Below are 26,707 nucleotides of genomic sequence, written 5' to 3'. Positions count from 1 at the left end.
ACGACATTGGGGACAAGGCCAGTAAACTTCTGGCTTGGCTGGATAAAAGGCAGGGTGGCAGTAGGAACATATTACAGCTTACGGATGCGACTGGGAGGGTGCACACGCGACCAGGGGACATAGTGGAGGTGCTAGCTGATCATTTCAGTGCGGTATACACACCGACGGTGAGTGTCACGGAGAATGAAGCCCGAGATGCCCTGAGCCGCGTGGCGATGCCCAGATTGACTGACGAGGCGATGAGGGAATTGGATTCAGACATAACTACGGATGAAATCCAATTAGCGATTGGCGCTATCCATCCAGGCAGAGCTCTGGGTCCCAGTGGGATACCTATTGAGTGGTTTAAAACAATGTCTGAGCCTCTGGGTCCGCCCCTCTTACAGATGTACGTGGCCAGTAGGGCGAGCGGCACATTACCACCTGACCAGCGGCTGGCGACTATTGTAGCCATACCAAAGCCGGGTAAACCACTTAACGAATGCACTTCCTATAGACCTATCTCACTCTTGAACCCCGAAGCTAAAATTCTGGCGAAACTGCTGGCGACCAGACTCATGTCCCACCTAGGTCAATTGATCCATCCGGATCAGTCTGGGTTCATGCCGCGCAGGAGTACGGCCCTGAACCTTCGTAGGGTGCAGGGAGTCATGGCTAGGATCCCGCTTCTGACGGAACCGGCGGCCATTCTGTCACTAGACGCCAAGATGGCGTTCGATATGGTGGAGTGGAACTACCTTTTTGCGGTCCTCGCCTCTATGGGGTTCGGTCCAAACTTTATTGCCTGGGTCCGGTTACTATATACGGATCCAATTGCACGTGTAGTGGCGAATGGCCACATATCACGGGAAATATCACTGGGACGGGGAACCCGGCAGGGATGCCCTCTCTCACCCATCCTCTTCGCATTAGTCTTAGAACCCCTAGCGATTACTATACGGACTACGCCGCTCCTGAAGGGCATTAGGTGGGATACGAGCTGGGAAGACAGAGTGTCATTATATGCTGATGACATGTTAATCTATCTCACTGACCTCGGTAACAGCATCCCTAACCTCCTGACCGTCTGCACCTCCCATGGCCAAGTGTCCGGCTACACCATCAACTGGTCAAAATCAGTCATCTACGCTCTCAGGGGCCCTCTCCCGACGCTACCGGACGAGTGCACGCTGGAGGTGGCACCCACGTCCTTCAAGTACCTGGGGATACATATTACCCGGGATGCGGCAGAATTCTCTGTTCGCAATCTGCAGCCTCCCCTCCTCCGTTTGCGTAATGATGTAAAACACTGGCAGACGCTTCCACTGACGCTATTGGGCAGAGCTGCCTTATTCAAAATGATGGCTCTCCCACGCTTCCTATACGTTCTCGAAAACACCCCTGCACTTGTCCCCCCCGACTATTTTCAAAAAGTGACAGCACTGATGTCAGGCTTACTGTGGGGGAATCGGCCAGCGAGAATTGCACACGCAAAACTTAACAGGAGCTGGTACGACGGTGGGATTGCACTGCCTAATATGCAGTTGTATTACTGGGCGACACAACTCAAAATTCTTAATAAATGGTTGCACGCACCACAGGACGACCCAGCCTTCAAGGCGGACCGGGTCCAGCTGGGTACTAACTGCATGCTGGCGCCCTTGTATCACAAGGGCGCTGCGACGAAATTGATTGGGCCCACCAAACACACGGTACAACTATGGTATAAAGCACAAGCGAAACTGCACTGGGCAGGGGTGATTACGAAATTAACACCATTGTGGGATACTAAAGCACTAGGCCACCTGAGGCGCACCAAGGGGTTCGACCAATGGGACGCCATTGGAATCTCGACTGTGGGTGACATGTGGTCGAGGGAGGGGGTGGTCCCGTTCGTTTCTCTCCAACAACAATACGAACTGAGAGACACGGAACGCTTCAGATACCTACAGATTAGACATGCTCTACTGGCGGCGATCCCACCAGGCACCACGCCCCCGGAGTCCTCACCGTTGGAGGACCGTTTACTCACGGACTATATGTTGGAGGGTGCGACTTCCCTAACATACCGAAAACTGCTCAATAATGTGCCCGAGCCCCTAGGGAAACTTAAGGACAAATGGACGGAAGACCTTGGAGATTTTGACGAATCCGAATGGAATGCAGCTCTGTCATCCCCACGTGAAGCCGGTATCTCGGCTAGGTTCCGCCTTATACAACTGAAGGTCCTCCATAGAATTTACTACACTCGGGTGGCACTACATAAGTTGAACAGGGCAGACGACCCGTTCTGTCTGAGGGGCTGTGGTGGGGAAGGCACACTTTTACACACGCTCTGGGGATGCACATACATATCGAGTTATTGGCAGCGAGTGCTCCGTACCATCGCACAAACATTGAATTCCACTGTACCGCAAGATCCCAGTGTGTGTCTGTTGAATGTCTGGAGTCCTACTGATTTAACGCACTATGACAAACTGTGGGTCACGATAGGCTGCATGGTGGCCAAACGCGACATTGCGCAGAAATGGGGGGCGGCTGAGCTACCCACACTGGCGCAGTGGCTCAGGAACATGGACACGCTCATGATAACGGAAAGGGCAGTTTATAAAATGCGGGACAATCCTCGTAAATGGAATGGAGTTTGGCTACAATGGAACTCATACAGAGGGGACATTTGTGATCCGTTGCCGGTGAATGATAGCGAGAGCTCGGATGAGGATTCTGATATTGACTAATTGTAGGGATGTTTGCCATGCCATGTGCGGGGGCACTACACAAGATGCCTGTTGGTACGGGTGGATGCGGGAGGGCGTATACGCAAGAGGGTGGTGGGGTGTAACGGGCATGTAGTCGATGACTGCCAGCAACCACCTACCTCGATATTACATGCTGCCTGATATGTCGCCTTATGCTGAGCCTTATGTTTAGTTCATAGTTATGTTGTTTTCATAAAAATACAAAATGCAAGTGGACATCTCTGTATGATGTAAATTGGTTGCGGTACGATCTTTATGCCCTATGTACTCTGTATGCAACTTGCCGGACTGCTCTGCAGCGTCTGATTGTTCACCTTAATGTCATGTTTAACGCATCTGGCCTTCTCATTCCGGGGCACGTGATTGTAACCTAACCGATAAATGCCAATAAAGTCTTGCTTTTCTAAAAAAAAAAAAAAAAAAAAAAAAAGGGATGGACTGAGTGCAGAGCCCTGAGGGACTCCTTGACCGATGGAGTGGGACCGGGAGATAAACGGAGGAGCTGAAACTCGGAAGGATCTGTTCTTCAAGAAGGAACGAAACCAGTCAAGGGCCAGGTCACTGATCCCTATGGCCTCCAGGCGTTTAAGCAGGATGCTATGGGAAACCGTGTCAAAGGCTGCGCTGAGATCAAGCAGAATCAGTGCAGCACTCTGACCGGCATCCAATATTCTCCTGAGATGTTCAGTGGAGGACAAAAGGGCAGACTCGGTACTGTGACCTGGCCTGAACCCATTCTGAGATGGGTCCAGGATGTTATTTTGGGCCATGTGGTGGGACAGGACGTTGTTCGCGTGAGCTTCTGCCAGCTTTGAAACCCAGGGGAGCAGCGAGATAGGCCTAAAGTTTTCCAACTTTGTGGGGTCTAAAGTCATTTTTTTAATAATAGGGGTGACCCATGCTTGCTTCCAGCAGGTTGGGACCACTGCCGAAGAGAAGGAAAGATTGAGTAACGTGGCCAAGGAAGGAAGGAAAAAGTCTAAAGACTCAAGAAATTGAGCCGGTCTCATGGGATCTGATGGAGAACCAGACTTAACCTTTCTGCAGAGTTTGGCTAGATCACCATGGGAGATTTCAGGTAGGAGTGCTAGCCTGGTGCCTTTGATAGAATGATTAGAGGAGTTAATGAGGTCAGGGGAGTCCTGTGGGAAGGCGCTGTAGATTTTTCTCACCTTATCTATGAAGAAAGAGGCGAGATCCTCGCACTGCTGTGCAGAGGTAATGCAGCTGGCTAGATTGTCGCGCTTTTGGAGTTTTTGCACCAGTTTAAAGATGGTTTTAGTAGGGTTGGTGCTGGAGTTGATTTCTCTTGCGTAGAAGGACGCGCGTGCAGCGCGTATGGCTTTATGATAGTGTTTTAATTTGGACAGATAGAGAGCTTTGTCACAGTCTTTGTATTCTTTTCTCCAATTGCGTTCGGCTACTTTACATTCTTTTTGCATAAGTTTCAGGTTTTCACTATACCACGGGTTAGAGGGGGAGTTACGTCCTTTAGTCCATTTCGCTGGAATAAGGATATCAAGACCTTTAGTGATCCAATCCTGGAAAGCAGCATAGGACATATTAATATCATTAGTGGCTTCGTTCTGGAATTCTCCTAGCGTGATGAAAAGGTCATCAGTTTGTAACTTATGCCAAGGTCTCTTAAGACGAGAGAGAGGCAGTTCTTTACTGGGCAGTTTTCTTATCATTATCGTAACTTTGATAAGAAAGTGGTCAGTCCATCCCATGGGCTTGGGTGGATCAGCTCTGGCCTCCGGGATGTTGGTAAACACGGGGTCAAGTAAATGGCCTGCAGAGTGCGTAGTGGTCTGGATGAGGGGAGTTAGCTGTAGAGCTGTGAGGTCCGCCAGGAGATTTTTGATGGTGGGGTCCGAGATGGAGTCAAAGTGGAGGTTAAGATCTACCAGTATGGTGAAATTGGCTGAGGTCACTACTAGGGCATGAGCTACCTCTAGGAGTTCCTCAATAAACATAGAGGTGGGACCTGGGGGTCGGTAGATGTAAAGGCCGGAAAGGGAGAAGTGGGGGCCCGTAGTGATTTTAAAACGGGCACTTTCACATCCCTTAATGTCTTCCTTCAAGAAGGAGCAGGAATAAAGTGTTCGATAGATGACGGCTATGCCGCCGCCCCTGGTATCTCTATTTATAGATTTCATAGAGAATCCCTCCGGCAGCGTGAGACTTGGAATGCTGGTCAACTCTTCCTGAAGCCAGGTTTCACATAGGAATAAAATGTCTGGGTTCTCATCAGTTAAGAGAGTATTGACCTCAGGGTGGTGTTTTACGAGAGACCTGACATTCAGTTGGAGGACCATGAGGGGGGTATGCTTTGGCATACCGGCTTTATATACAGGTAGGCGGGGTTTGGGTGTGACAAAGTTACAGGACTCACATTGTAGATCAGTCTGTCCGAGACAGCCAGCTAGCTTATGACGACATCTCTGCCCCGAGTTGAGTGCACGAAGGCATTCTCTATCATAACGATAGATAGTCCGAGGATTTTGAGCAGGGGGACAGGCGAAAGGCGATGTCCTGGCGATGACGGGCCTAGACGGGCTTGCCTTAGGCGCGCCTTCGGCGCGCAAACGGCGCGCCCGCTGCGTGTACGATGAAAGCACATAATATCAGGGGGGAAAAGTAGGGCAGGGGGCGTGGCCTCGCGTCTCGCCGGCAATGGCGGCGGAATTTGTTTGGTGCTCGGAATCCGCTGTCAGCGTAGAATCTGCTGTGCGGTGAGCTCAGGAGCAGAGTCCTGTGGTGCCAGGGGAGGGTAAGTGCTTTAAAATCAGCAAGAAAATAAGTGACATACAATTTTTAAAAACAGAGCAAATAACTCCCGGCTTCCGCCTCAGGAGGATACAAGGTTTCTGGGTCAAGACGCTAGTGATCAGCGTTTTATACCGTGCAGGGCGGGGGGCGTGGCCTCCAGGGGGCGTGGCCTCGCGTCTCGCCGGCAATGGTGGCGGGATTTGTTTGGTGCTCGGAATCCGCTGTCAGCGTAGAATCAGCTGTGCGGTGAGCTCAGGAGCAGAGTCCTGTGGTGCCAGGGGAGGGTAAGTGCTTTAAAATCAGCAAGAAAATAAGTAACATACAATTTTTAAAAACAGAGCAAATAACTCCCGGCTTCCGCCTCAGGAGGATATAAGGTTTCTGGGTCAAGACGCTAGTGATCAGCGTTTTATACCGTAAAGGGCGGGGGGCGTGGCCTCCAGGGGGCGTGGCCTCGCGTCTCGCCGGCAATGGCGGCGGGATTTGTTTGGTGCTCGGAATCCGCTGTCAGCGTAGAATCAGCTGTGCGGTGAGCTCAGGAGCAGAGTCCTGTGGTGCCAGGGGAGGGTAAGTGCTTTAAAATCAGCAAGAAAATAAGTGACATACAATTTTTAAAAACAGAGCAAATAACTCCCGGCTTCCGCCTCAGGAGGATACAAGGTTTCTGGGTCAAGACGCTAGTGATCAGCGTTTTATACCGTGCAGGGCGGGGGGCGGGTCCTCCAGGGGGCGTGGCCTCGCGTCTCGCCGGCAATGGCGGCGGGATTTGTTTGGTGCTTGGAATCCGCTGTCAGCGTAGAAACAGCTGTGCGGTGAGCTCAGGAGCAAAGTCCTGTGGTGCCAGGGGAGAGTAAGTGCTTTAAAATCAGCAAGAAAATAAGTGACATACAATTTTTAAAAACAGAGCAAATAACTCCTGGCTTCCGCCTCAGGAGGATACAAGGTTTCATGAAGCCCAAAGTATCCAAGGTGGTGTCTTCCGCATACTTTATGAATAAAACCTTACGAAAAATACTTCCTTTCATTCTCAAAAAATCCAGAAAGATGGCTGTGACCTCTCTAGTCTTATCAAAACTTGACTATTGCAATAGCCTATACATTAATATCCAATCCTCTCTCCTCAGAAAGTTGCAAACGGTACAAAGACGGCTGTGACCTCTCTAGTCTTATCAAAACTTGACTATTGCAATGGCCTATACATTAATATGCAATCCACTCTCCTCAGAAAGTTGCAAACGGTACAATATGCTGCTGCAAGACTCATACTGGATATCCCAGTCTGTTAGAACAGGGATTCAGGACCTGCATTGCCTGCCTGTCGGTCAGCGGGTAAAATTCAAGGCGCTTTGTATCACTCACAAGGCTCTCCACAAAGAAGGTCTGACATTTTTATGGGACCTTTTCAGATGGTATTCTCCCAACAGACCTCTACGATCAGCAAATACGAATCTGATGCCTACTGTCAGAATTAAAAAAATGAACTGGGGTGGGAGGAGTTTTAGCTACAATACCACAAAGGAATGGAAATCCCTCCCACTGTATCTTAGGAAAATTCCCTCTCTCCTGTAGTTCAGAAAGCAACTAAAGACATGGCTCTTTCAGGAACAGTGGTCTGAAACACAGTATGGAGAACCAAAAGCGCCAAAACACCTAAGGGAATACATACGCTATACAAGTCATAATAACATAACATAAGAGCAAGGGGACATTAATTGGCATATTTGGGAGCCATTTTTCATGCACCTTTCTCAGGAGTTTACAGAGCTAACCTGCCCTAGATATCTGAGGTTGCTCCAATTGATCAGACCCTCAGAATGATCAACTCTGGTAACCTGCCTACACGATCTCCTGCTAGCATGTGCACATTCTCATGGTTGGATGTTCGATGAGCAACATTGGGACGGGTGGTTGAGAGGTGAGTTGGGTGGGGGGAACACGGGGAGGTCATTAAAAAGTTGCAACTTGTTATTATAAAGCTTAACCATTGATTGTCTGATTGTCGTTGCCTGTTTTCATGCAACAATAAAAACAAATTTAAGCATAGCTATGATTGAGAGGCCTGCCCCACAAGAGCATCTAAAAAAGTGGCGGCACAGGCCTTTTATAAATAACCCCCTAAGTTTACTGTCTCACTTTGACTCACTCAGTCTCACTTTGTCTCACTAATTCATGCAGTCTCACTAAACTACTCTGACCCACTCTGCATCACTCAGTCTCACTTATTCTGACTTACTCAGTCTTACTATATCTTGCAGAGTAACACTCAGTTACACTCGCTGTCATTCTCTCTCACTCATGCACATTCATTCTCATACATACTGTTTCTTACTGTCACTGATTCTCACTCACTCTGACTCACAACTTCAATGACTCTCTCTCACTTTGTCACACACATAGTCACACAGACATGCTCACAGTGCTAGAATGGTGCAGACAAAGTGCTTAATTTAAGCCAGAGGTTTCCGGTGCTCCGCACTGGCACTTAATTGTCAACACCCGCACTTGTGACAGTCTGCCACATGGTGGCTCCGTCTAACTAATTTAGAGATGACCACAACATTATTAATGCAATATACATTAAACATGACTACTACCTGCCGCCAAGCCATTCTTATAGCTTTGGGGGCCTGGAATAGTTTGAATTGTCACCCTTGTAGGTATGTGATGGTTAGTAGTTGTGTTGTTACTGTCATTGGCAGCAATGGATGATGCAAGCTTCAGTGGCCTCCTGGCGAGACACCCAGCACTTATGTTTTTTACAAATTAAGCACTGCGCAGGCACCTTCATGCACCTTTGTCAACAATCAAATAATGTCACTAGCTGCCTCGGTTTGTTGCTGGACCCAAAGCTGGTCCACATTTTTTGTGTGGGAGGGTGATGATGCCCTGATGCAGGCAGAAGCTTAACGGCATACTTACCTTTTCATGCAATAGTGTAATTGTTGTCTGCAGCTGGTTTCTTCCTTCTCTTGAGCCTTTGTGCAGCCAAGGAGTCGAGATAAGGAAACACTCTGTCATGATAGCTCTATCATGTACTTTTCAAAGTGAAAGCAAATGCAGTATTAAATACATGTTACTGCAAGAAGAGCTGCCCCCTGTACCCCTCCTACAACCTGCCCTTCTGTGATGATATACAAATTGTTGCCATCCAATTCCTCCTTCTCCTCATCGGCCAGCCCCTCCCCCAATCATTGAAGTCAATGGAGCTTTGCTAACTCCTCCATGGGCCACTGTTGATGCACCCCAAAAGAAACACGATCAATTGCATTTTAATTCAGCATCCCTCTGGTAAGTACACAGAATATCGAATTTGTAATATCGATGTGATAAAATATCAAAGTTTTAATATCGATAGTAAAATATATCGATTTAAATATCGACATTAAAAATATCGTTTTTTGTATGTGTTGTTTAATATCGAAAATCAAACTGTCGAATATAAAAATATCGTTGTACAAAAATATCGATAAAATGTAGTTTTGAGTAATAATTCGTATTTTTTATTTATTTTTTACTATTGTAATATTGATTTTATATTGTGTTTATACAATGTAATTTGTTATGTTTTTTTAAAATAATATATAAGTTTAGGAGCGGGATGTTGTGTTTATAGGGGATAAGGGTGGGGAGTGTATTAAAAATGTTGATTATTTGGGTAAAATATAAAAGAAAATTATTTTACAAAAAAAACAGATTGTGAGAATATTTTGTCAATAATTTTGAATATTTAATAATATTTGAAAATATTTTAGGAGCCGGATGTTGGGTTTACAGGGGATAAGGGTGGGGAGTGTATTAAAAATGTTGATTTTTTTAGTAAACTATAAAAAACAAAATAAAAAAAATTGTGAGAATATTTTGTCAATAATTTCGAATATTTTATAATATTTGAAAATATTTTAGGAGCCGGATGTTGGGTTTACAGGGGATAAGGGTGGGGAGTGTATTAAAATTGTTGATTTTATTGGTAAAATATAAAAAAAAAATTAAAAAAAAAAAATTGGGAGAATATTTTGTCAATAATTTCGATTATTTATAAATATTTGTAAATATTTTAGGAGTGGGATGTTGGGTTTATAGGGGATAAGGGTGGGGAGTGTTATAAAAAAAATTAAAATGTGGGGAAATTTAAAAAAAATTAATAAATAAAAAAAATTTTTTATTTAATTTCTGAGAATATTTTATAAAATTTGTGAATATTTAGACATATTAGAAAATATTTTAGGAGTGGGCTGTAGTGTTTATAGGGGATAAGGGTGGGGAGTGTTATAAAATGTTCAATATTTACACAAATTAAAAAAAATAAAAATAAAAAAAATATTTATACATTTTAAATTGTGAGAATATTTTATAAATATTTTGGAATTTTGTCAAATTTTCGAAATATTTTTGTAAATGTAAAGGTTATTGTTTAGAAATTGTTCATATATTTTTAAATAGTAAATTCTAATTTTAAAAATATTTATAATTTGATTTTAATATTTTTAAGAAATGTTGTTTACTTATTGGATTAGGAATAGTACATTATTTGTAATTAGTGTCCAGCAGCTATCTCAAATATAATGTAGATTGGAGTGGGAATAGTAAATTAATTTTAATTAGTCTCCAGCACCTACCCCTAATTAATGTAGATTGGAGTGGGAATAGTTAATTATTTTTATTTAGTGTCCAGCACCTTCCCCTAATTAAGGTACACTGGAGTGCGAATAGTAAATTAATTTTAATTAGTGTCCAGCACCTACCCCTAATTAATGTAGATTGGAGTGGGAATAGTAAATTAATTTTAATTAGTGTCCAGCACCCACCCCTAATTAATGTAGATTGGAGTGGGAATAGTAAATTAGTTGTAATTAGTGTCCAGCACCTACCCCTAATTAATGTAGACTGGAGTGGTAATAGTAAATTAAATGTAACTAGTGTCCATCACCTACCCCTAATTAATGTAGATTGGAGTGGGAATAGTTAATTATTTTTATTTAGTGTCCAGCACCTACCCCTAATTAATGTAGACTGGAGTGGGAATAGTAAATTAATTTTAATTAGTGTCCAGCACCTACCCCTAATTAATGTAGATTGGAGTGGGAATAGTAAATTAATTTTAATTAGTGTCCAGCACCTACCCCTAATTAATGTAGATTGGAGTGGGAATAGTAAATTATTGGTACTTAGTGTCCAGCACCTACCTCAAACATTATGTAGATTGGAGTGGGAATAGTAAATTAATTTTAATTAGTGTCCAGCACCTACCTTAAATTTATGTAGACTGGAGTGGGAATAGTAAATTAATTTTAATTAGTGTCCAGCACCTACCCATAATTAATGTAGTTTGGAGTGGGAATAGTAAATTAATTTTAATTAGTGTCCAGCACCTACCCCTAATTAATGTAGATTGGAGTGGGAATAGTAAATTATTTGTAATTAGTGTCCAGCACCTACCTCAAATATTATGTAGATTGGAGTGGGAATAGTAAATTATTTTTAATTAGTGTGCAGCACCTACCCCTAATTAATATAGATTGGAGTGTGAATAGTAAATTAAATTTAATTAGTGTACAGCACCTACCCCTAATTAATGTAGACTGGAGTGGGAAAAGTAAATTCATTTTAATTTGTGTCCAGCACCTACCCCTAATTAATGTAGACTGGAGTAGGAATAATAAATTAAATTTAATGAGTGTCCAGCACCTACCCCAAATAAATGTAGACTGGAGTTGGAATAGTAAATTAAATTTAGTTAGTGTCCAGCACCTACCTCAAATTTATGTAGACTGGAGTGGGAATAGTAAATTAATTTTAATTAGTGTCCAGCACCTACCCCTAATTAATGTAGACTGGAGTGGGAATAGTAAATTAATTTTAATTTGTGTCCAGCACCTACCCCTAATTAATGTAGACTGGAGTGGGAATAATAAATTAAATGTAATGAGTGTGCAGCACCTACCCCAAATTAATGTAGACTGGAGTTGGAATAGTAAATTAAATTTAATTAGTGTCCAGCACCTACCTCAAATTTATGTAGACTGGAGTGGGAATAGTACATTAATTTTAATTAGTGTCCAGCACCTACCCCTAATTAATGTAGACTGGAGTGGGAATAGTAAATTAGTTGTAATTAGTGTCCAGCACCTACCCCTAATTAATGTAGACTGGAGTTGGAATAGTAAATTAAATTTAATTAGTGTCCAGCAACTACTTCAAATTTATGTAAACTGGAGTGGGAATAGTAAATTAAATTTAATTACTGTCCAGCACCTACCTCTAATTAATGTAGACTGGAGTGGGAATAGTAAATTAGTTGTAATTAGTGTCCAGCATCTACCCCTAATTAATGTAGACTGGAGTGGGAATAGTAAATTAAATTTAATTAGTGTCCAGCACCTATCCCTAATTAATGTAGACTGGAGTGGTAATAGTAAAATAGTTATAATTAGTGTCCAGCACCTACCCCTAATTAATGTAGATTGGAGTGGGAATAGTAAATTAATTTTAATTAGTGTCAAGAACCTACCTCTAAATAATGTAGCCTGGAGTGGGAATAGTTAATTAAATGTAATTAGTGTCCAGCACCTACCCCAAATTAATGTAGACTGGAGTGGGAATAGTAAATTAAATTTAATTAGTGTCCAGCACTCACCCAAAATTAATGTACATTGGAGTGGGAATAGTACATTTATTTTCAGTAGTCTCTAGCACCTTTTTCAATTTTATGTAAACTGGGGTGGGAATAGTAAATTATTTTTAAATATTGTACAGCATCTATATCAAATGTATCTATGTTAGAGTGGGATTTTAAAAGTATCTATGTAAATAAATAAAGTTCATACAATTTTTTAAAGAGATGTAATTTTTTTTTATTAACATGAGAAAAATGAAACAAAAAACATTAGTATTATATTTGTATTCCATACAAATATATTAAAGCATATATTTGGAAAAATTGTTATTGTTATTGTACAGTTTTTAATTTAAAATAAAATTGTACATTTTATTAACAAATAATATTTAATACAGTTGTAAGTGTTGTATGAAGTTATATAAAGCAAGTAAAATTTTTGCACATTTTATATACAATTTTTATCTTGTAATACATGTTGATTGTACATAGTCTTTTTAAATTAATATTCATATTAAGAATATTAATAATCATTTTAAAAAAAAAATTTAAATGAAGAAAACATTTTAACACATGTTCATTTAAATACATATTGAAAAACATTTGTACAGAATTTTTAACATTTTTTCAGAATTTTTTAATTATAATAAATATTATTTATTTTTATAATTTTACAATATAGTTATATTTTGTTAAGCTTTTGTTTACAAGTAAAAAAAACAGTTTTTTTAGCATAGTATTGATTTTTTTATGTTTAAAGCATTATTTAAAATAATTATTCAATATGTTTGTACTGTTAACCTTTTTCATTTATTTTGGGTCATTTATTTTGTAACCGCTTTAGGTCGTTTTGTGTCATTTTGATGAAGAGAAGCTCGCAGTTGGGAGGCAATTCACGTCGCTTAAGGTAAGGTTTGTTTTATATGTTTTAAGTGTTGTATATTAATTTTGAGAGTAGTTTGGTGATGTTTACTGTAGTTATAAGTCAGTTAGTTGTATTAGGCGTTTTTATATGTTGTTTTTATGTGTGGTAGATGTACGTATTTTTAGCGTTGTCTAGGCTTGTTTGTACACTTTGGGGTCGATTCCGATTCGGGAAAAAAAACGTCCGTACGATTTGTATCGGGAGCCCTCTCCGTACGAATTGTACCCGTCCGTCAGAGCCGCGAAGTACGATCCGTATTCCGTGAATCCGTCCGAATCATCGCAATCTGTACGTATTGCAAGGCTGAAACCGTGAACCGTACGACTCGAACACATACCGTACGACTCGTACACATGCCTTAGGACCCGACGAGTACGAATCGGACCGGGGTATGAAGACGCGATTCGTACGGTCCACGTCAGGTAAGAGCGAGTCGTACGGAAAAGCACAAAAACACATACACACCGTACAGTCCGTACCCCCCATAATCGCAGGGGTATGAGCCGTACATGGGGTACGGCTCGTACACTGATCGTACATGGGGTACGGCTCGTACACCGATCGTACAATGGGGGTACGGCTCGTACACCGATCGTACAATGGGGGTACGGCTCGTACACCGATCGTGCAATGGGGGTACGGCTCATACACCCCATGATCGCAGGGGTACGGTGCGTACCCCTGCGATCATGGGGGGTACGCACCGTACCCGGGGGGGCCGTTCCGTACCTGTTTCGGCGCAAACTCTGGTTTTACGGCTGTTTTCAGCTCCCGTAGTAAAAGGGTCGTACGGTGCGTACCCGACACGTATCGTACTTGCTGGGTCGTAAAAACCAGCCGCGAACCGTACAGATGTCGCGTACAGCGGGTTCCGAGGAAGAATCGTATGGAGATTAGAGTCGTACGGTGTCTTGTACGACTCGTACGGAGTACGGCTCCTGGTACGAATCGTACTTCGTCGTACGTACGGGACGTTTACAGGTACAATTCGTACGGGGAAAAAACGCTCCGTACGACGATTCGGAGCGCTTTTTACCGGATCGGAATCGACCCCTATGTGTTTCGATGTTTAAACTTTACTTAAGTGAAATTTAATGTTAGTATTAGTGTTAGTTTGTGTTTATTTGTTTGTTTATGTGGGTGGGAATGTATGTTTTCAGTGTTTTTATTTTAGGAGTTCGTCATCTCGGAAGGAGTCGTTTTTTCTTTAAAGAAGTGTTTGTTAGTTTTATTAACTAATATATTTTGAACACTTCTTTAAATTTTTCGGTTTTCCTGGAGCGGTTTTTCTATATTTTATCTTTGTTCGGGTTTTTTATGGTTTTCCGAAGGACTTTCGTTGGATGGATTATTCTCTTTTGGGACAGTTGTATTTTTTCATTTTTTTTTTGGGCTTCATTTTATTATACATGGATTGTTTTGGTGGAAATGGAGTATACAGCCTTTGGGATACCATTGGTAAGTTTTTTTATTTTATTTATTGTGGGTGGGTAGTGTTTTTATCATTATTGGTATGTCATATTTTATTTCAAATATTATTAATGTGTGTATATATCTTTTATAAAATATTACATATATATTGCACACATTAATTATTTTTGAGATAAAATAAATTATTGTTATTTCCATTTTGTTGCTATTTTGTTTTACTGCTTTGTTGGTGATAGTAATTTAAAGTAGTGTTTTGGCTATTATGTTGAGGTATTCAATTCCTTTAGTGCTAGGATACAATTTTACTCGTTGTTCTAGGTATTTATGCATTTGTTTGGTTTGTTTAGATGTTTTTGGAGTTAGTTCTGTAATGGATTGTTCCATTCGGAACTCTTGATAGCTTTGTTCCTTTTGTAGGCATTTAATAAAGTTTTCTAAACTTGGTTTAGTTCTGCCTGTGGATTGAAGGAAGGCATTGTGCCAGCCTTCGACAGCGTTGTGTGTTATTGATTCTCCATTTAGTGTACTTCTGTAAACGTTCCACCAGGGTATTAGGAATTTAGGATTTCTTCTGTGGCCAGCTCTATGGAGTCTACCTACCCATGTGTCCTCGAAATAGTCTAATAGAGGACTTAGTTTAGCTCGATTTTGTTTGTAAAAGTTGCTGTCAATTAAAAGGTTGTAGTGTTCTGCCACATCTGTTTCTGGGACGTAAGCTAGTGCTATCATTTTTTTTATTTGATATGCAAAAGATGAATTTGTTGCATATTCTATGCTTAGTGTTGTCTTTTGTAAATGTCTCCATAGACATTGGTTAAAATGATAATAACAGCCTTGGATACAGGTGTGGGGATGTATTTTTAAGATACTTGAAAGCCTTGCTTGTTCAAAATCCAGTATTATTTTTTCTGAGGAATAGTCATTAGTTTTTTGTTTTATTGTTTGTAATAATTCCATATATGTGGAATTATTTTTGTTTGGTAGTAGTGCATATAGTAGAGGAATATTGCAGTTTTGATAAAGACCATGTACTGTGTATAATTGGTAAAAAGGTTTGGGACAGATGTTAAAAGTCCCATCCCTCATCCAATATTGGCTTTGAGGAAGTTTTATGCGGTTGATAGCTGTGCCAAAAATTATTAGTCTTTTGTCATTGTTTTCATTATCATAAATGACAAATGGTCTTTTGTTTAAAGTTATAATTTGGTAAGGATTTAAAATGATTTCGCTATATGTTCTAGGAGGTGGAGTGGTAGTGGTAGTTGTTCTTTTGGTACGTGATATTGTTCTTTTTAGGGAGACTATATTTGGCATTTGTGTGGTGGCTGTTTTAGGTATTTGGGGTATCTGTTCTTTTGCAATGCACTAGTTGGTTTTTGGGAACCTGTACTAGCTTCTTTTATGTTTTCTAATGCTGTTCTAACTTCAATTTCAGTTACGTTTAATGGGTGGTTGTGTTCCCTAGTATAAATTACTGTTGCTTCTCTAGTTGTTGCCCTCTCGTAACATTTGTTGGAATAATATTTACAACATTTCCAATTAACTTTCCTCCCAAATTGTTTCTCTTGGGTATAAGGGTAACCCATATAGCACAGTAATAATTTTCCTTTCTGGCTCGTTGCAAATTCTGCTCCGTCTGTCATTTTGCTGTTTCTTAATCTATAAGAAATATATTTTATAGTTATAATACATTGTGCTATAAATATATTAAGTTAATTTTAAAAACATTTGCACAGTATATACTTACATTGTTGATTAATCTGTATTTGATTGTGATCTATTTTACTGTTCAATGGTGTTCTTGGTCTTCTGTATTTTCTTTATCTGGGGGAAAAAGTACATTTATTTGTATGACTTGTTATGATATATTTTTAAGGTGGTAGTTACAGTTTTTGCTATAACTTTGAGCTGGCAATTATTACATGTGTTTATAACATTGTTTGCAGATACTTACTTTGTTATTTGTATATTTCTTTTGTGAGTTCTGTTCTTTGTTATTTGTTTGTAGACTATTCTGTAGAGGGAAGAGAAAATAAAAAGTAGATATGCATTAGTACTTAGATTATGTTTAATGTTTTAAAGGTTTTAGCTGTTACTGTTATTTAGTTTAATTTAGTTACTTACTTTGAATCCACTGAATTTTAGGAAGAATGTTGAATTTCTTGTAGGTGTAGTTGAAGGCATCCACAGTGTTTTCTTCTGTCGTTTTTTTATTTTTCTGGTGGTTTGTGTTTAGTGTTTAATTGTTAATATAGTAGTTTAGAGTTAGTAATTAGGTTGTTATTGGTTCATTTCTAATTGCAGAGTTTTTATTGGTTAGTTTGTATTTTTGAAAATATGTTGGGGTGGTTAATTTCCATATAAAACAAACGCTAATTAAGAATGTGGGTATTTGATTTTATAGTATTTATTTAAATAGTTTTAGTAAAAATGTAATCGTTTTTAATGTTATTTAATTGTGAAATGTATTTTTATTTATTGTTTGTAATGAGAGATGTTTATTTTAGTGTTTATATAATTAATAAATATTTAAAAGTCATATTATAAATGTATAATACTTTTCAATATTTTTAATTTAACGATTTTATTGTTGTCGATATTTTTGCTGCCGATATTTATTACTTAGTGTGTTTATTTTTGATTAGTCGATATTTAAAATTTCGAGATTTATGTTGTCGATTTTAGTGAGATCGATGTTTATGTAGGTCGATATTGTGCATCCGATATTTTTGTATGCTTCTAGATAAGTATAGGTTGTCGATATTATTGTTATCGATATTTTTGTATCGATATTTTTGTAGGTCGATATAGTGTCTATCGATATTATGTCAGTGAGTCTTCCCTCTTATATGCCACTGTGATAGCTTGTGCATTCATGGTCGAAGAAAACCTCGCCCGGCAAGCACTTGCGCAGTAGGACATATGCAAAGTTCACGTGAGTTCACCCAGAAGATTCAGTACACTACCTGGAGCAGTAATTTCATTTCAGCTGCTCTGTGTTTTTTCCCTGTTCTTGCCTCTCCCCGGAGGGTGGCAGGGCAATGCCTCTTGTGCCCAAGAACACCAGTCACTCCTGCATAGGGGTATGAACACAGTCACAGGGACACCTGTACTGGGACCTTGTCATAGTAACATTGACTTTATGACACTGGACCTAGCTGGCCCTACGGGGAGCGACCAGCCTACTGGCTTTCAGGAAGGGCCTCAAAACGTGGCTGTTTACTCAGTAGCCGGTCTCCCGCTAACCTCCGGCCTATTCTTCTGTTAGTTTTTATCTTGGTGTTATGTTTTTTATGTGGCAGCATTGTTTCTTTCTCCATTAAAGCGCCGGGACACTCTTTTTGAGTAGCCGTGCGCTATAGAAATCAATAAATAACATAACATAACATAACATAACATAACATAACATAGGGCACCAGCACTGGACAACTCACACAGGGGCAGTAAATTGACCCTAGAATATTTGGATTAACACATCAGTGCCGACATTGAGACGCTGACACAGGTGCACAAATACTGACACTGGGACACTGACTTGGTCTGCATCACTGAAACTTCCAAAACAAACCCAGTCACTGAGTTAGTGAAACACAGGCACTGACACAGATTTACAAAGGAACTTATAACTCGTAAACTTACCAGTGCGGATTCTCTGCACTCATGGCGGAATCTCTGCACTCATGGTGGAATCTCTGCACTCATGGTGGAATCTGCACACGTGTGGTGGAAGCTCCACACTTGTGGCGGATACTCTGCACTCATGGCGGAATCACCACACTTGTGGCGGAATCTCCGCACGCGTGGTGGAATCTCCATACTTGTGGCGGAATCTCCACACTCGTGGTGGAATCTCTACACTCATGGAGGAATCACCACACTTGTGGCGGAATCTCCGCACGTGTGGTGGAATCTCCATACTTGTAGCGGAATCTCCACACTCATGGTCGAATCTCTGCACTCATGGCAAAATCTCTGCATTTATGGCGGAATCTCTACACTCCTGGTGGAATCTCCGCATGAGTGGTGGAATCTCCACACTTGTGTCGGAATCTCCACACGTGGCGGAATCTCCACACTCGTGGTGTAATCTCTGCACTTATGGCGGAATCACCACACTTGTGGCGGAATCTCCACACTCGTGGTGGAATCTCTGCACTGATAGCGGAATCTATGCAATTATGGCCAAATCTTCACACTTGTGACGGAATCTCTGCATGCGTGGTGGAATCTCCACACTAGTGGCAGAATCTCCACACTTGTGGTGGAATCTTCACACTAGTGGTGGAATCTCTGCACTCATGGTGGAATCTCTACACTTATGGCAGAATCTCAACACTTGTGGCAGAATACCAGCACTCGTGGTGGAATCTCTACAATCATGGTGGGATCTCCACACTCGTGGTGGAATCTCTGCACTTGTGGCTGAATCTCTGCACTCATGGCGTAATCTCTATACTTGTGGCACAATCTCTGCATGCATGGTGGAATCTCCACACTTGTGGCAGAATCTCCACACGCGTGGCAGAATCTCCGCACTAGTGTTGGAATCTCTGCACTCATGGTGGAATCTCCGCACTCGTGGTGGAATCTCCACACTTGTGGTGGAATCTCTGCACTCATGGCGGAATCTCTGCACTTATGGCAGAATCTCCGCACTCATGGTGGAATCTCCAAACTCATGGTGGAATGTTCACACTCATGGTGGAATCTCCACACTTGTGGCGGAATCTCCGCACGCGTGGTGGAATCTCCATACTTGTAGCAGAATCTCCACACTTGTGGTGGAATCTCCACACTTTTGGTGGAATCTCTGCACTCATGGCGGAATCTCTGCACTTATGGCAGAATCTCTGCACTCATGGTGGAATCTCAAAACTCATGGTGGAATGTCCGCACTCATGGTGGAATCTCCACACTTGTGGTGTAATCTCCGCATGCGTGGTGGAATCTCCATACTTGTGGCAGAATCTCCACACTTGTGGTGGAATCTCTGGAATGATGGTGAAATCTCTGCACTTATGGTGGAATCTCTACACTCCTGGCAGAATCTCTGCATGCGTGGTGGGATCTCCACACTTGTGGCAGAATCTAAACACTTGTGGTGGAATCTTCACACTCGTGGGGGAATCTCTGCACTCATGGTGGAATCTCTACACTTATGGCAGAATCTCTACACTTGTGGCACAATCTCCGCACTTGTGGTGGAATCTCTGCAATCATGGTGGAATCTCCACACCCGTGGTGGAATCTCTGCACTTCTGGCGGAATCTCTGCACTCATGGCGGAATCTCTGCACTTGTGGCAGAATCTCTGCACTCGTGGTGGAATCTCCACACTCGTGGTTGAATCTCTGCACTTGTGGCAGAATCCCTGAACTCATGACGGAATCTCTGCACTTGTGGCAGAATCTCTGCACTCATGGTGGAATCGGCACACTTGTGGTGGAATCCCAGCACGAGTGGTGTAATCTCTACATTTGTGGTGGAATCTCCACACTTGTGGAGGAAGCTCTGCACTCATGGTGGAATCTCCTCACTTGTGACGGAATCTCTGCACTCATGGCAGAATCTCTGCACTCGTGGCAGAATCTCTGCACTCGTGGTGGAATCTCCACACTCGTGGTTTTATCTCGGCACTTGTGGCAGAATCTCTGAACTCAGGGCGTAATCTCTGCACTTGTGGCAGAATCTCTGCACTCATGGGTGAATCGTAACACACGCGATGGAATTTCCGCACGCATGGTGGAATCTCTAGACTTGTGGTGGAATCTCCACACTTGTGGTGGAATCTCCTCACTTGTGGTGGAATCTCTGCACTCATGGCGGAATCTCTGCACTTATGGCAGAATCTCCACATTCATGGTGGAATCTCCACACTCATGGTGGAATGTCTGCACTCATGGTGGAATCTCCGCACACGTGGTGGAATCTCCATTCTTGTGGCATAATCTCCACACTCATGGTGGAATCTCTGAACTCATGACGAATCTCTGCACTTATGGGAGAATCTCTACACTCCTGGTGGAATCTCCGCATGAGTGGTGGAATCTCCACACTTGTGTCGGAATCTCCACACATGGTGGAATCTCCACACTCATGGTGGAATCTGCTCTCATGGCGGAATTACCACACTTGTGGTGGAATCTCCCCCCTCCTGTGGTGGAATCGCCACACTTGTGGTGGAATCTCCACACTCGTGGTGGAATCTCTGGACTGATGGCAAAATCTCTGCACTTATGGCAGAATCTCCACATTCATGGTGGAATCTCCACACTCATGGTGGAATGTCTGCACTCATGGTGGAATCTCCGCACACGTGGTGGAATCTCCATTCTTGTGGCAGAATCTCCACACTCGTGGTGGAATCTCTGAACTCATGACGAATCTCTGCACTTATGGGAGAATCTCTACACTCCTGGTGGAATCTCCGCATGAGTGGTGGAATCTCCACACTTGTGTCGGAATCTCCACACATGGTGGAATCTCCACACTCATGGTGGAATCTGCGCTCATGGCGGAATCACCACACTTGTGGCAGAATCTCCCCCCTCCTGTGGTGGAATCTCCACACTTGTGGTGGAATCTCCACACTCGTGGTGGAATCTCTGGACTGATGGCAAAATCTCTGCACTTATGGCGGAATCTTTAGACTCCTGGCAGAATCTCTGCATGCGTGGTGGAATCTCCACACTTGTGGCAGAATCTCCACACTTGTGGTGGAATCTTCACACTCGTGGTGGAATCTCTGCACTCGTGGTGGAATCTCCGCACTTGTGGTGGAATCTCCACACTCGTGTTGGAATCTCTGCACTTCTGGCGGAATCTCTGCACTCATGGCGGAATCTCCGCACTCGTGGCAGAATCTCTGCACTCATGGTGGAATCTCCACACACGTGGTTGAAGCTCTGCACTTGTGGCAGAATCTCTGAACTCATGGCGGAATCTCTGCACTTGTGGCAGAATCTCTGCACTCATGGTGGAATCGCCACACTCGTGGTGGAATCCCAGCACGCGTGGTGTAATCTCTAAATTTGTGGTGGAATCTCCACACTTGTGGTGGAAGCTCTGCACTCATGGTGGAATCTCTGCACTTATGGCAGAATCTCCGCACTCATGGTGGAATCTCCACACTCATGGTGGAATCTCTGCACTCATGGTGGAATCTCCTCACTTGTGACGGAATCTCTGCACTTGTGACGGAATCTCTGCACTCATGGCAGAATCTCTGCACTCGTGGCAGAATCTCTGCACTCGTGGTGGAATCTCCACACTCGTGGTTTTATCTCGGCACTTGTGGCAGAATCTCTGAACTCAGGGCGTAATCTCTGCACTTGTGGCAGAATCTCTGCACTCATGGGTGAATCGTAACACACGCGATGGAATTTCCGCACGCATGGTGGAATCTCTAGACTTGTGGTGGAATCTCCACACTTGTGGTGGAATCTCCTCACTTGTGGTGGAATCTCTGCACTCATGGCGGAATCTCTGCACTTATGGCAGAATCTCCACATTCATGGTGGAATCTCCACACTCATGGTGGAATGTCTGCACTCATGGTGGAATCTCCGCACACGTGGTGGAATCTCCATTCTTGTGGCATAATCTCCACACTCGTGGTGGAATCTCTGAACTCATGACGAATCTCTGCACTTATGGGAGAATCTCTACACTCCTGGTGGAATCTCCGCATGAGTGGTGGAATCTCCACACTTGTGTCGGAATCTCCACACATGGTGGAATCTCCACACTCATGGTGGAATCTGCTCTCATGGCGGAATTACCACACTTGTGGTGGAATCTCCCCCCTCCTGTGGTGGAATCGCCACACTTGTGGTGGAATCTCCACACTCGTGGTGGAATCTCTGGACTGATGGCAAAATCTCTGCACTTATGGCAGAATCTCCACATTCATGGTGGAATCTCCACACTCATGGTGGAATGTCTGCACTCATGGTGGAATCTCCGCACACGTGGTGGAATCTCCATTCTTGTGGCAGAATCTCCACACTCGTGGTGGAATCTCTGAACTCATGACGAATCTCTGCACTTATGGGAGAATCTCTACACTCCTGGTGGAATCTCCGCATGAGTGGTGGAATCTCCACACTTGTGTCGGAATCTCCACACATGGTGGAATCTCCACACTCATGGTGGAATCTGCGCTCATGGCGGAATCACCACACTTGTGGCAGAATCTCCCCCCTCCTGTGGTGGAATCTCCACACTTGTGGTGGAATCTCCACACTCGTGGTGGAATCTCTGGACTGATGGCAAAATCTCTGCACTTATGGCGGAATCTTTAGACTCCTGGCAGAATCTCTGCATGCGTGGTGGAATCTCCACACTTGTGGCAGAATCTCCACACTTGTGGTGGAATCTTCACACTCGTGGTGGAATCTCTGCACTCATGGTGGAATCTCCGCACTTGTGGTGGAATCTCCACACTCGTGTTGGAATCTCTGCACTTCTGGCGGAATCTCTGCACTCATGGCGGAATCTCCGCACTCGTGGCAGAATCTCCGCACTCATGGTGGAATCTCCACACTCATGGCGGAATCTCTGCACTCGTGGCAGAATCTCTGCACTCATGGTGGAATCTCCACACTCGTGGTTGAAGCTCTGCACTTGTGGCAGAATCTCTGAACTCATTGCGGAATCTCTGCACTTGTGGCAGAATCTCTGCACTCATGGTGGAATCGCCACACTCGTGGTGGAAGCTCTGCACTCATGGTGGAATCTCTGCACTTATGGCAGAATCTCCGCACTCATGGTGGAATCTCCACACTCATGGTGGAATCTCTGCACTCATGGTGGAATCTCCTCACTTGTGACGGAATCTCTGCACTCATGGCGGAATCTCTGCACTCGTGGCAGAATCTCTGCACTCGTGGTGGAATCTCCACACTCCTGGTTTTATCTCTGCACTCTTTGCAGAATCTCTGAACTCAGGGCGTAATCTCTATGTACTTGTGGCAGAATCTCTGCACTAATGGGTGAATCCTCGCACTCGTGATGGAATTCCCGCACGCATGGTGGAATCTCTACACTTGTGGTGGAATCTCCACACTTGTGGTGGAATCTCTGCACTCATTGTGGAATCTCTGCACTTATGGCAGAATCTCCGCACTCATGGTGGAATCTCCACAATCATGGTGGAATGTCTGCACTCATGGTGGAATCTCCACACTCGTGGTGGAATCTCCGCACGTGTGGTGGAATCTCCATTCTTGTGGCAGAATCTCCACACTCGTGGTGGAATCTCTGAACTCATGGCGAATCTCTGCACTTATGGGAGAATCTCTACACTCCTGGTGGAATCTCCGCATGAGTGGTGGAATCTCCACACTTGTGTCGGAATCTCCACACATGGTGGAATCTCTACACTCATGGTGGAATCTGCGCTCATGGCGGAATCACCACACTTGTGGCAGAATCTCCCCCCTCCCGTGGTGAAATCTCCACACTTGTGGTGGAATCACCACACTCGTGGTGGAATCTCTCGACTGATGGTGAAATCTCTGCACTTATGGCGGAATCTCTACACTCATGGCAGAATCTCTGCATGCGTGGTGGAATCTCCACACTTGTGGCAGAATCTCCACACTTGTGGTGGAATTTTCACACTCGTGGTGGAATCTCTGCACTCATGGCGGAATCTCTACACTTATAGCAGAATCTCTACACTTGTGGCAGAATCTCCGCACTTGTGGTGGAATCTCTGCACTCATGGTGGAATCTCCGCACTTGTGGTGGAATCTCCACACTCGTGGTGGAATCTCTGCACTTCTGGCGGAATCTCTGCACTATTGGCGGAATCTCTGCACTCGTGGCAGAATATCTGCACTCGTGGTGGAATCTCCACACTCGTGGTTGAATCTCTGCACTTGTGGCAGAATCTCTGAACTCATGGCAGAATCTCTGCACTTGTGGTAGAATTTCTGCACTCATGGTGGAATCGCCACACTCGTGGTGGAATCCCAGCACGCATGGTCGAATCGCTACACTTGTGGTGAAATCTCCACTCTTGTGGTGGAAGCTCTGCACTCATGGTGAAATCTCTGCACGTAAGGAAGAATCTCCGCACTCATGGTGGTATCAAAACACTAGTGGTGGAATCTTGGCACTCATGGTGGAATCTCCTCACTTCTGGCGGAATCTCTGCACTTATGGCGGAATTTCTGCACTCGTGGCAGAATCTCTCCACTAGTGGTGGAATCTCCACACTTGTGGTGTTATCTCTGCATTTGTGGCAGAATCTCTGCACTCATGGTGGAATCGCCACACTCGTGGTGGAATCCCAGCACGCATGGTCGAATCTCTACACTTGTGGTGAAATCTCCACACTTGTGGTGGAAGCTCTGCACTCATGGTGGAATCTCTGCACGTAAGGCAGAATCTCCGCACTCATGGTGGAATCTCAACACTCGTGGTGGAATCTTGGCACTCATGGTGGAATCTCCTCACTTCTGGCGGAATCTCTGCACTTATGGCGGAATCTCTGCACTCGTGGCAGAATCTCTGCACTAGTAGTGGAATCTCCACACTCGTGGTGTTATCTCTGCACTTGTGGCAGAATCTCTGAACTCAAGGTGTAATCTCTGCACTTGTGGCAGAATCTCTGCACTCATGGGTGAATCGCCACACTCGCGGTGGAATCCCCGCACGCACGGTGGAATCTCTACATTTGTGGTGGAATCTCCACACTTGTGGAGGAAGCTCTGCACTCATGGTGGAATCTCCTCACTTGTGACGGAATCTCTGCACTCATGGCAGAATCTCTGCACTCGTGGCAGAATCTCTGCACTCGTGGTGGAATCTCCACACTCGTGGTTTTATCTCGGCACTTGTGGCAGAATCTCTGAACTCAGAGCGTAATCTCTGCACTTGTGGCAGAATCTCTGCACTCATGGGTGAATCGTAACACACGCGATGGAATTTCCGCACGCATGGTGGAATCTCTAGACTTGTGGTGGAATCTCCACACTTGTGGTGGAATCTCCTCACTTGTGGTGGAATCTCTGCACTCATGGCGGAATCTCTGCACTTATGGCAGAATCTCCACATTCATGGTGGAATCTCCACACTCATGGTGGAATGTCTGCACTCATGGTGGAATCTCCGCACACGTGGTGGAATCTCCATTCTTGTGGCATAATCTCCACACTCGTGGTGGAATCTCTGAACTCATGACGAATCTCTGCACTTATGGGAGAATCTCTACACTCCTGGTGGAATCTCCGCATGAGTGGTGGAATCTCCACACTTGTGTCGGAATCTCCACACATGGTGGAATCTCCACACTCATGGTGGAATCTGCTCTCATGGCGGAATTACCACACTTGTGGTGGAATCTCCCCCCTCCTGTGGTGGAATCGCCACACTTGTGGTGGAATCTCCACACTCGTGGTGGAATCTCTGGACTGATGGCAAAATCTCTGCACTTATGGCAGAATCTCCACATTCATGGTGGAATCTCCACACTCATGGTGGAATGTCTGCACTCATGGTGGAATCTCCGCACACGTGGTGGAATCTCCATTCTTGTGGCAGAATCTCCACACTCGTGGTGGAATCTCTGAACTCATGACGAATCTCTGCACTTATGGGAGAATCTCTACACTCCTGGTGGAATCTCCGCATGAGTGGTGGAATCTCCACACTTGTGTCGGAATCTCCACACATGGTGGAATCTCCACACTCATGGTGGAATCTGCGCTCATGGCGGAATCACCACACTTGTGGCAGAATCTCCCCCCTCCTGTGGTGGAATCTCCACACTTGTGGTGGAATCTCCACACTCGTGGTGGAATCTCTGGACTGATGGCAAAATCTCTGCACTTATGGCGGAATCTTTAGACTCCTGGCAGAATCTCTGCATGCATGGTGGAATCTCCACACTTGTGGCAGAATCTCCACACTTGTGGTGGAATCTTCACACTCGTGGTGGAATCTCTGCACTCATGGTGGAATCTCCGCACTTGTGGTGGAATCTCCACACTCGTGTTGGAATCTCTGCACTTCTGGCGGAATCTCTGCACTCATGGCGGAATCTCCGCACTCGTGGCAGAATCTCCGCACTCATGGTGGAATCTCCACACTCATGGCGGAATCTCTGCACTCGTGGCAGAATCTCTGCACTCATGGTGGAATCTCCACACTCGTGGTTGAAGCTCTGCACTTGTGGCAGAATCTCTGAACTCATGGCGGAATCTCTGCACTTGTGGCAGAA

At 43.9% G+C, this 26,707-nt stretch overlaps 1 long non-coding RNA gene and 1 pseudogene across 2 annotated transcripts in view; both read right to left on the bottom strand.

The window, feature by feature from the left end:
• Positions 1–26,707, bottom strand: part of LOC144752194 (uncharacterized) — a 659,734-nt gene that overhangs the window by 327,359 nt on the left and 305,668 nt on the right. The gene's annotated exons all lie outside the window — the stretch shown is intronic.
• On the bottom strand, positions 18,648–26,160 carry LOC144752154 (uncharacterized; annotated as a pseudogene).

This window comes from Lissotriton helveticus, chromosome 4_2 (genome assembly GCF_964261635.1).
Source record: "Lissotriton helveticus chromosome 4_2, aLisHel1.1, whole genome shotgun sequence".
Lineage (NCBI taxonomy): Eukaryota > Metazoa > Chordata > Amphibia > Caudata > Salamandridae > Lissotriton > Lissotriton helveticus.
The sequence above is the reverse complement of the archived record's forward strand: the minus strand, read 5'-3'. Positions and strand labels throughout refer to the sequence as shown.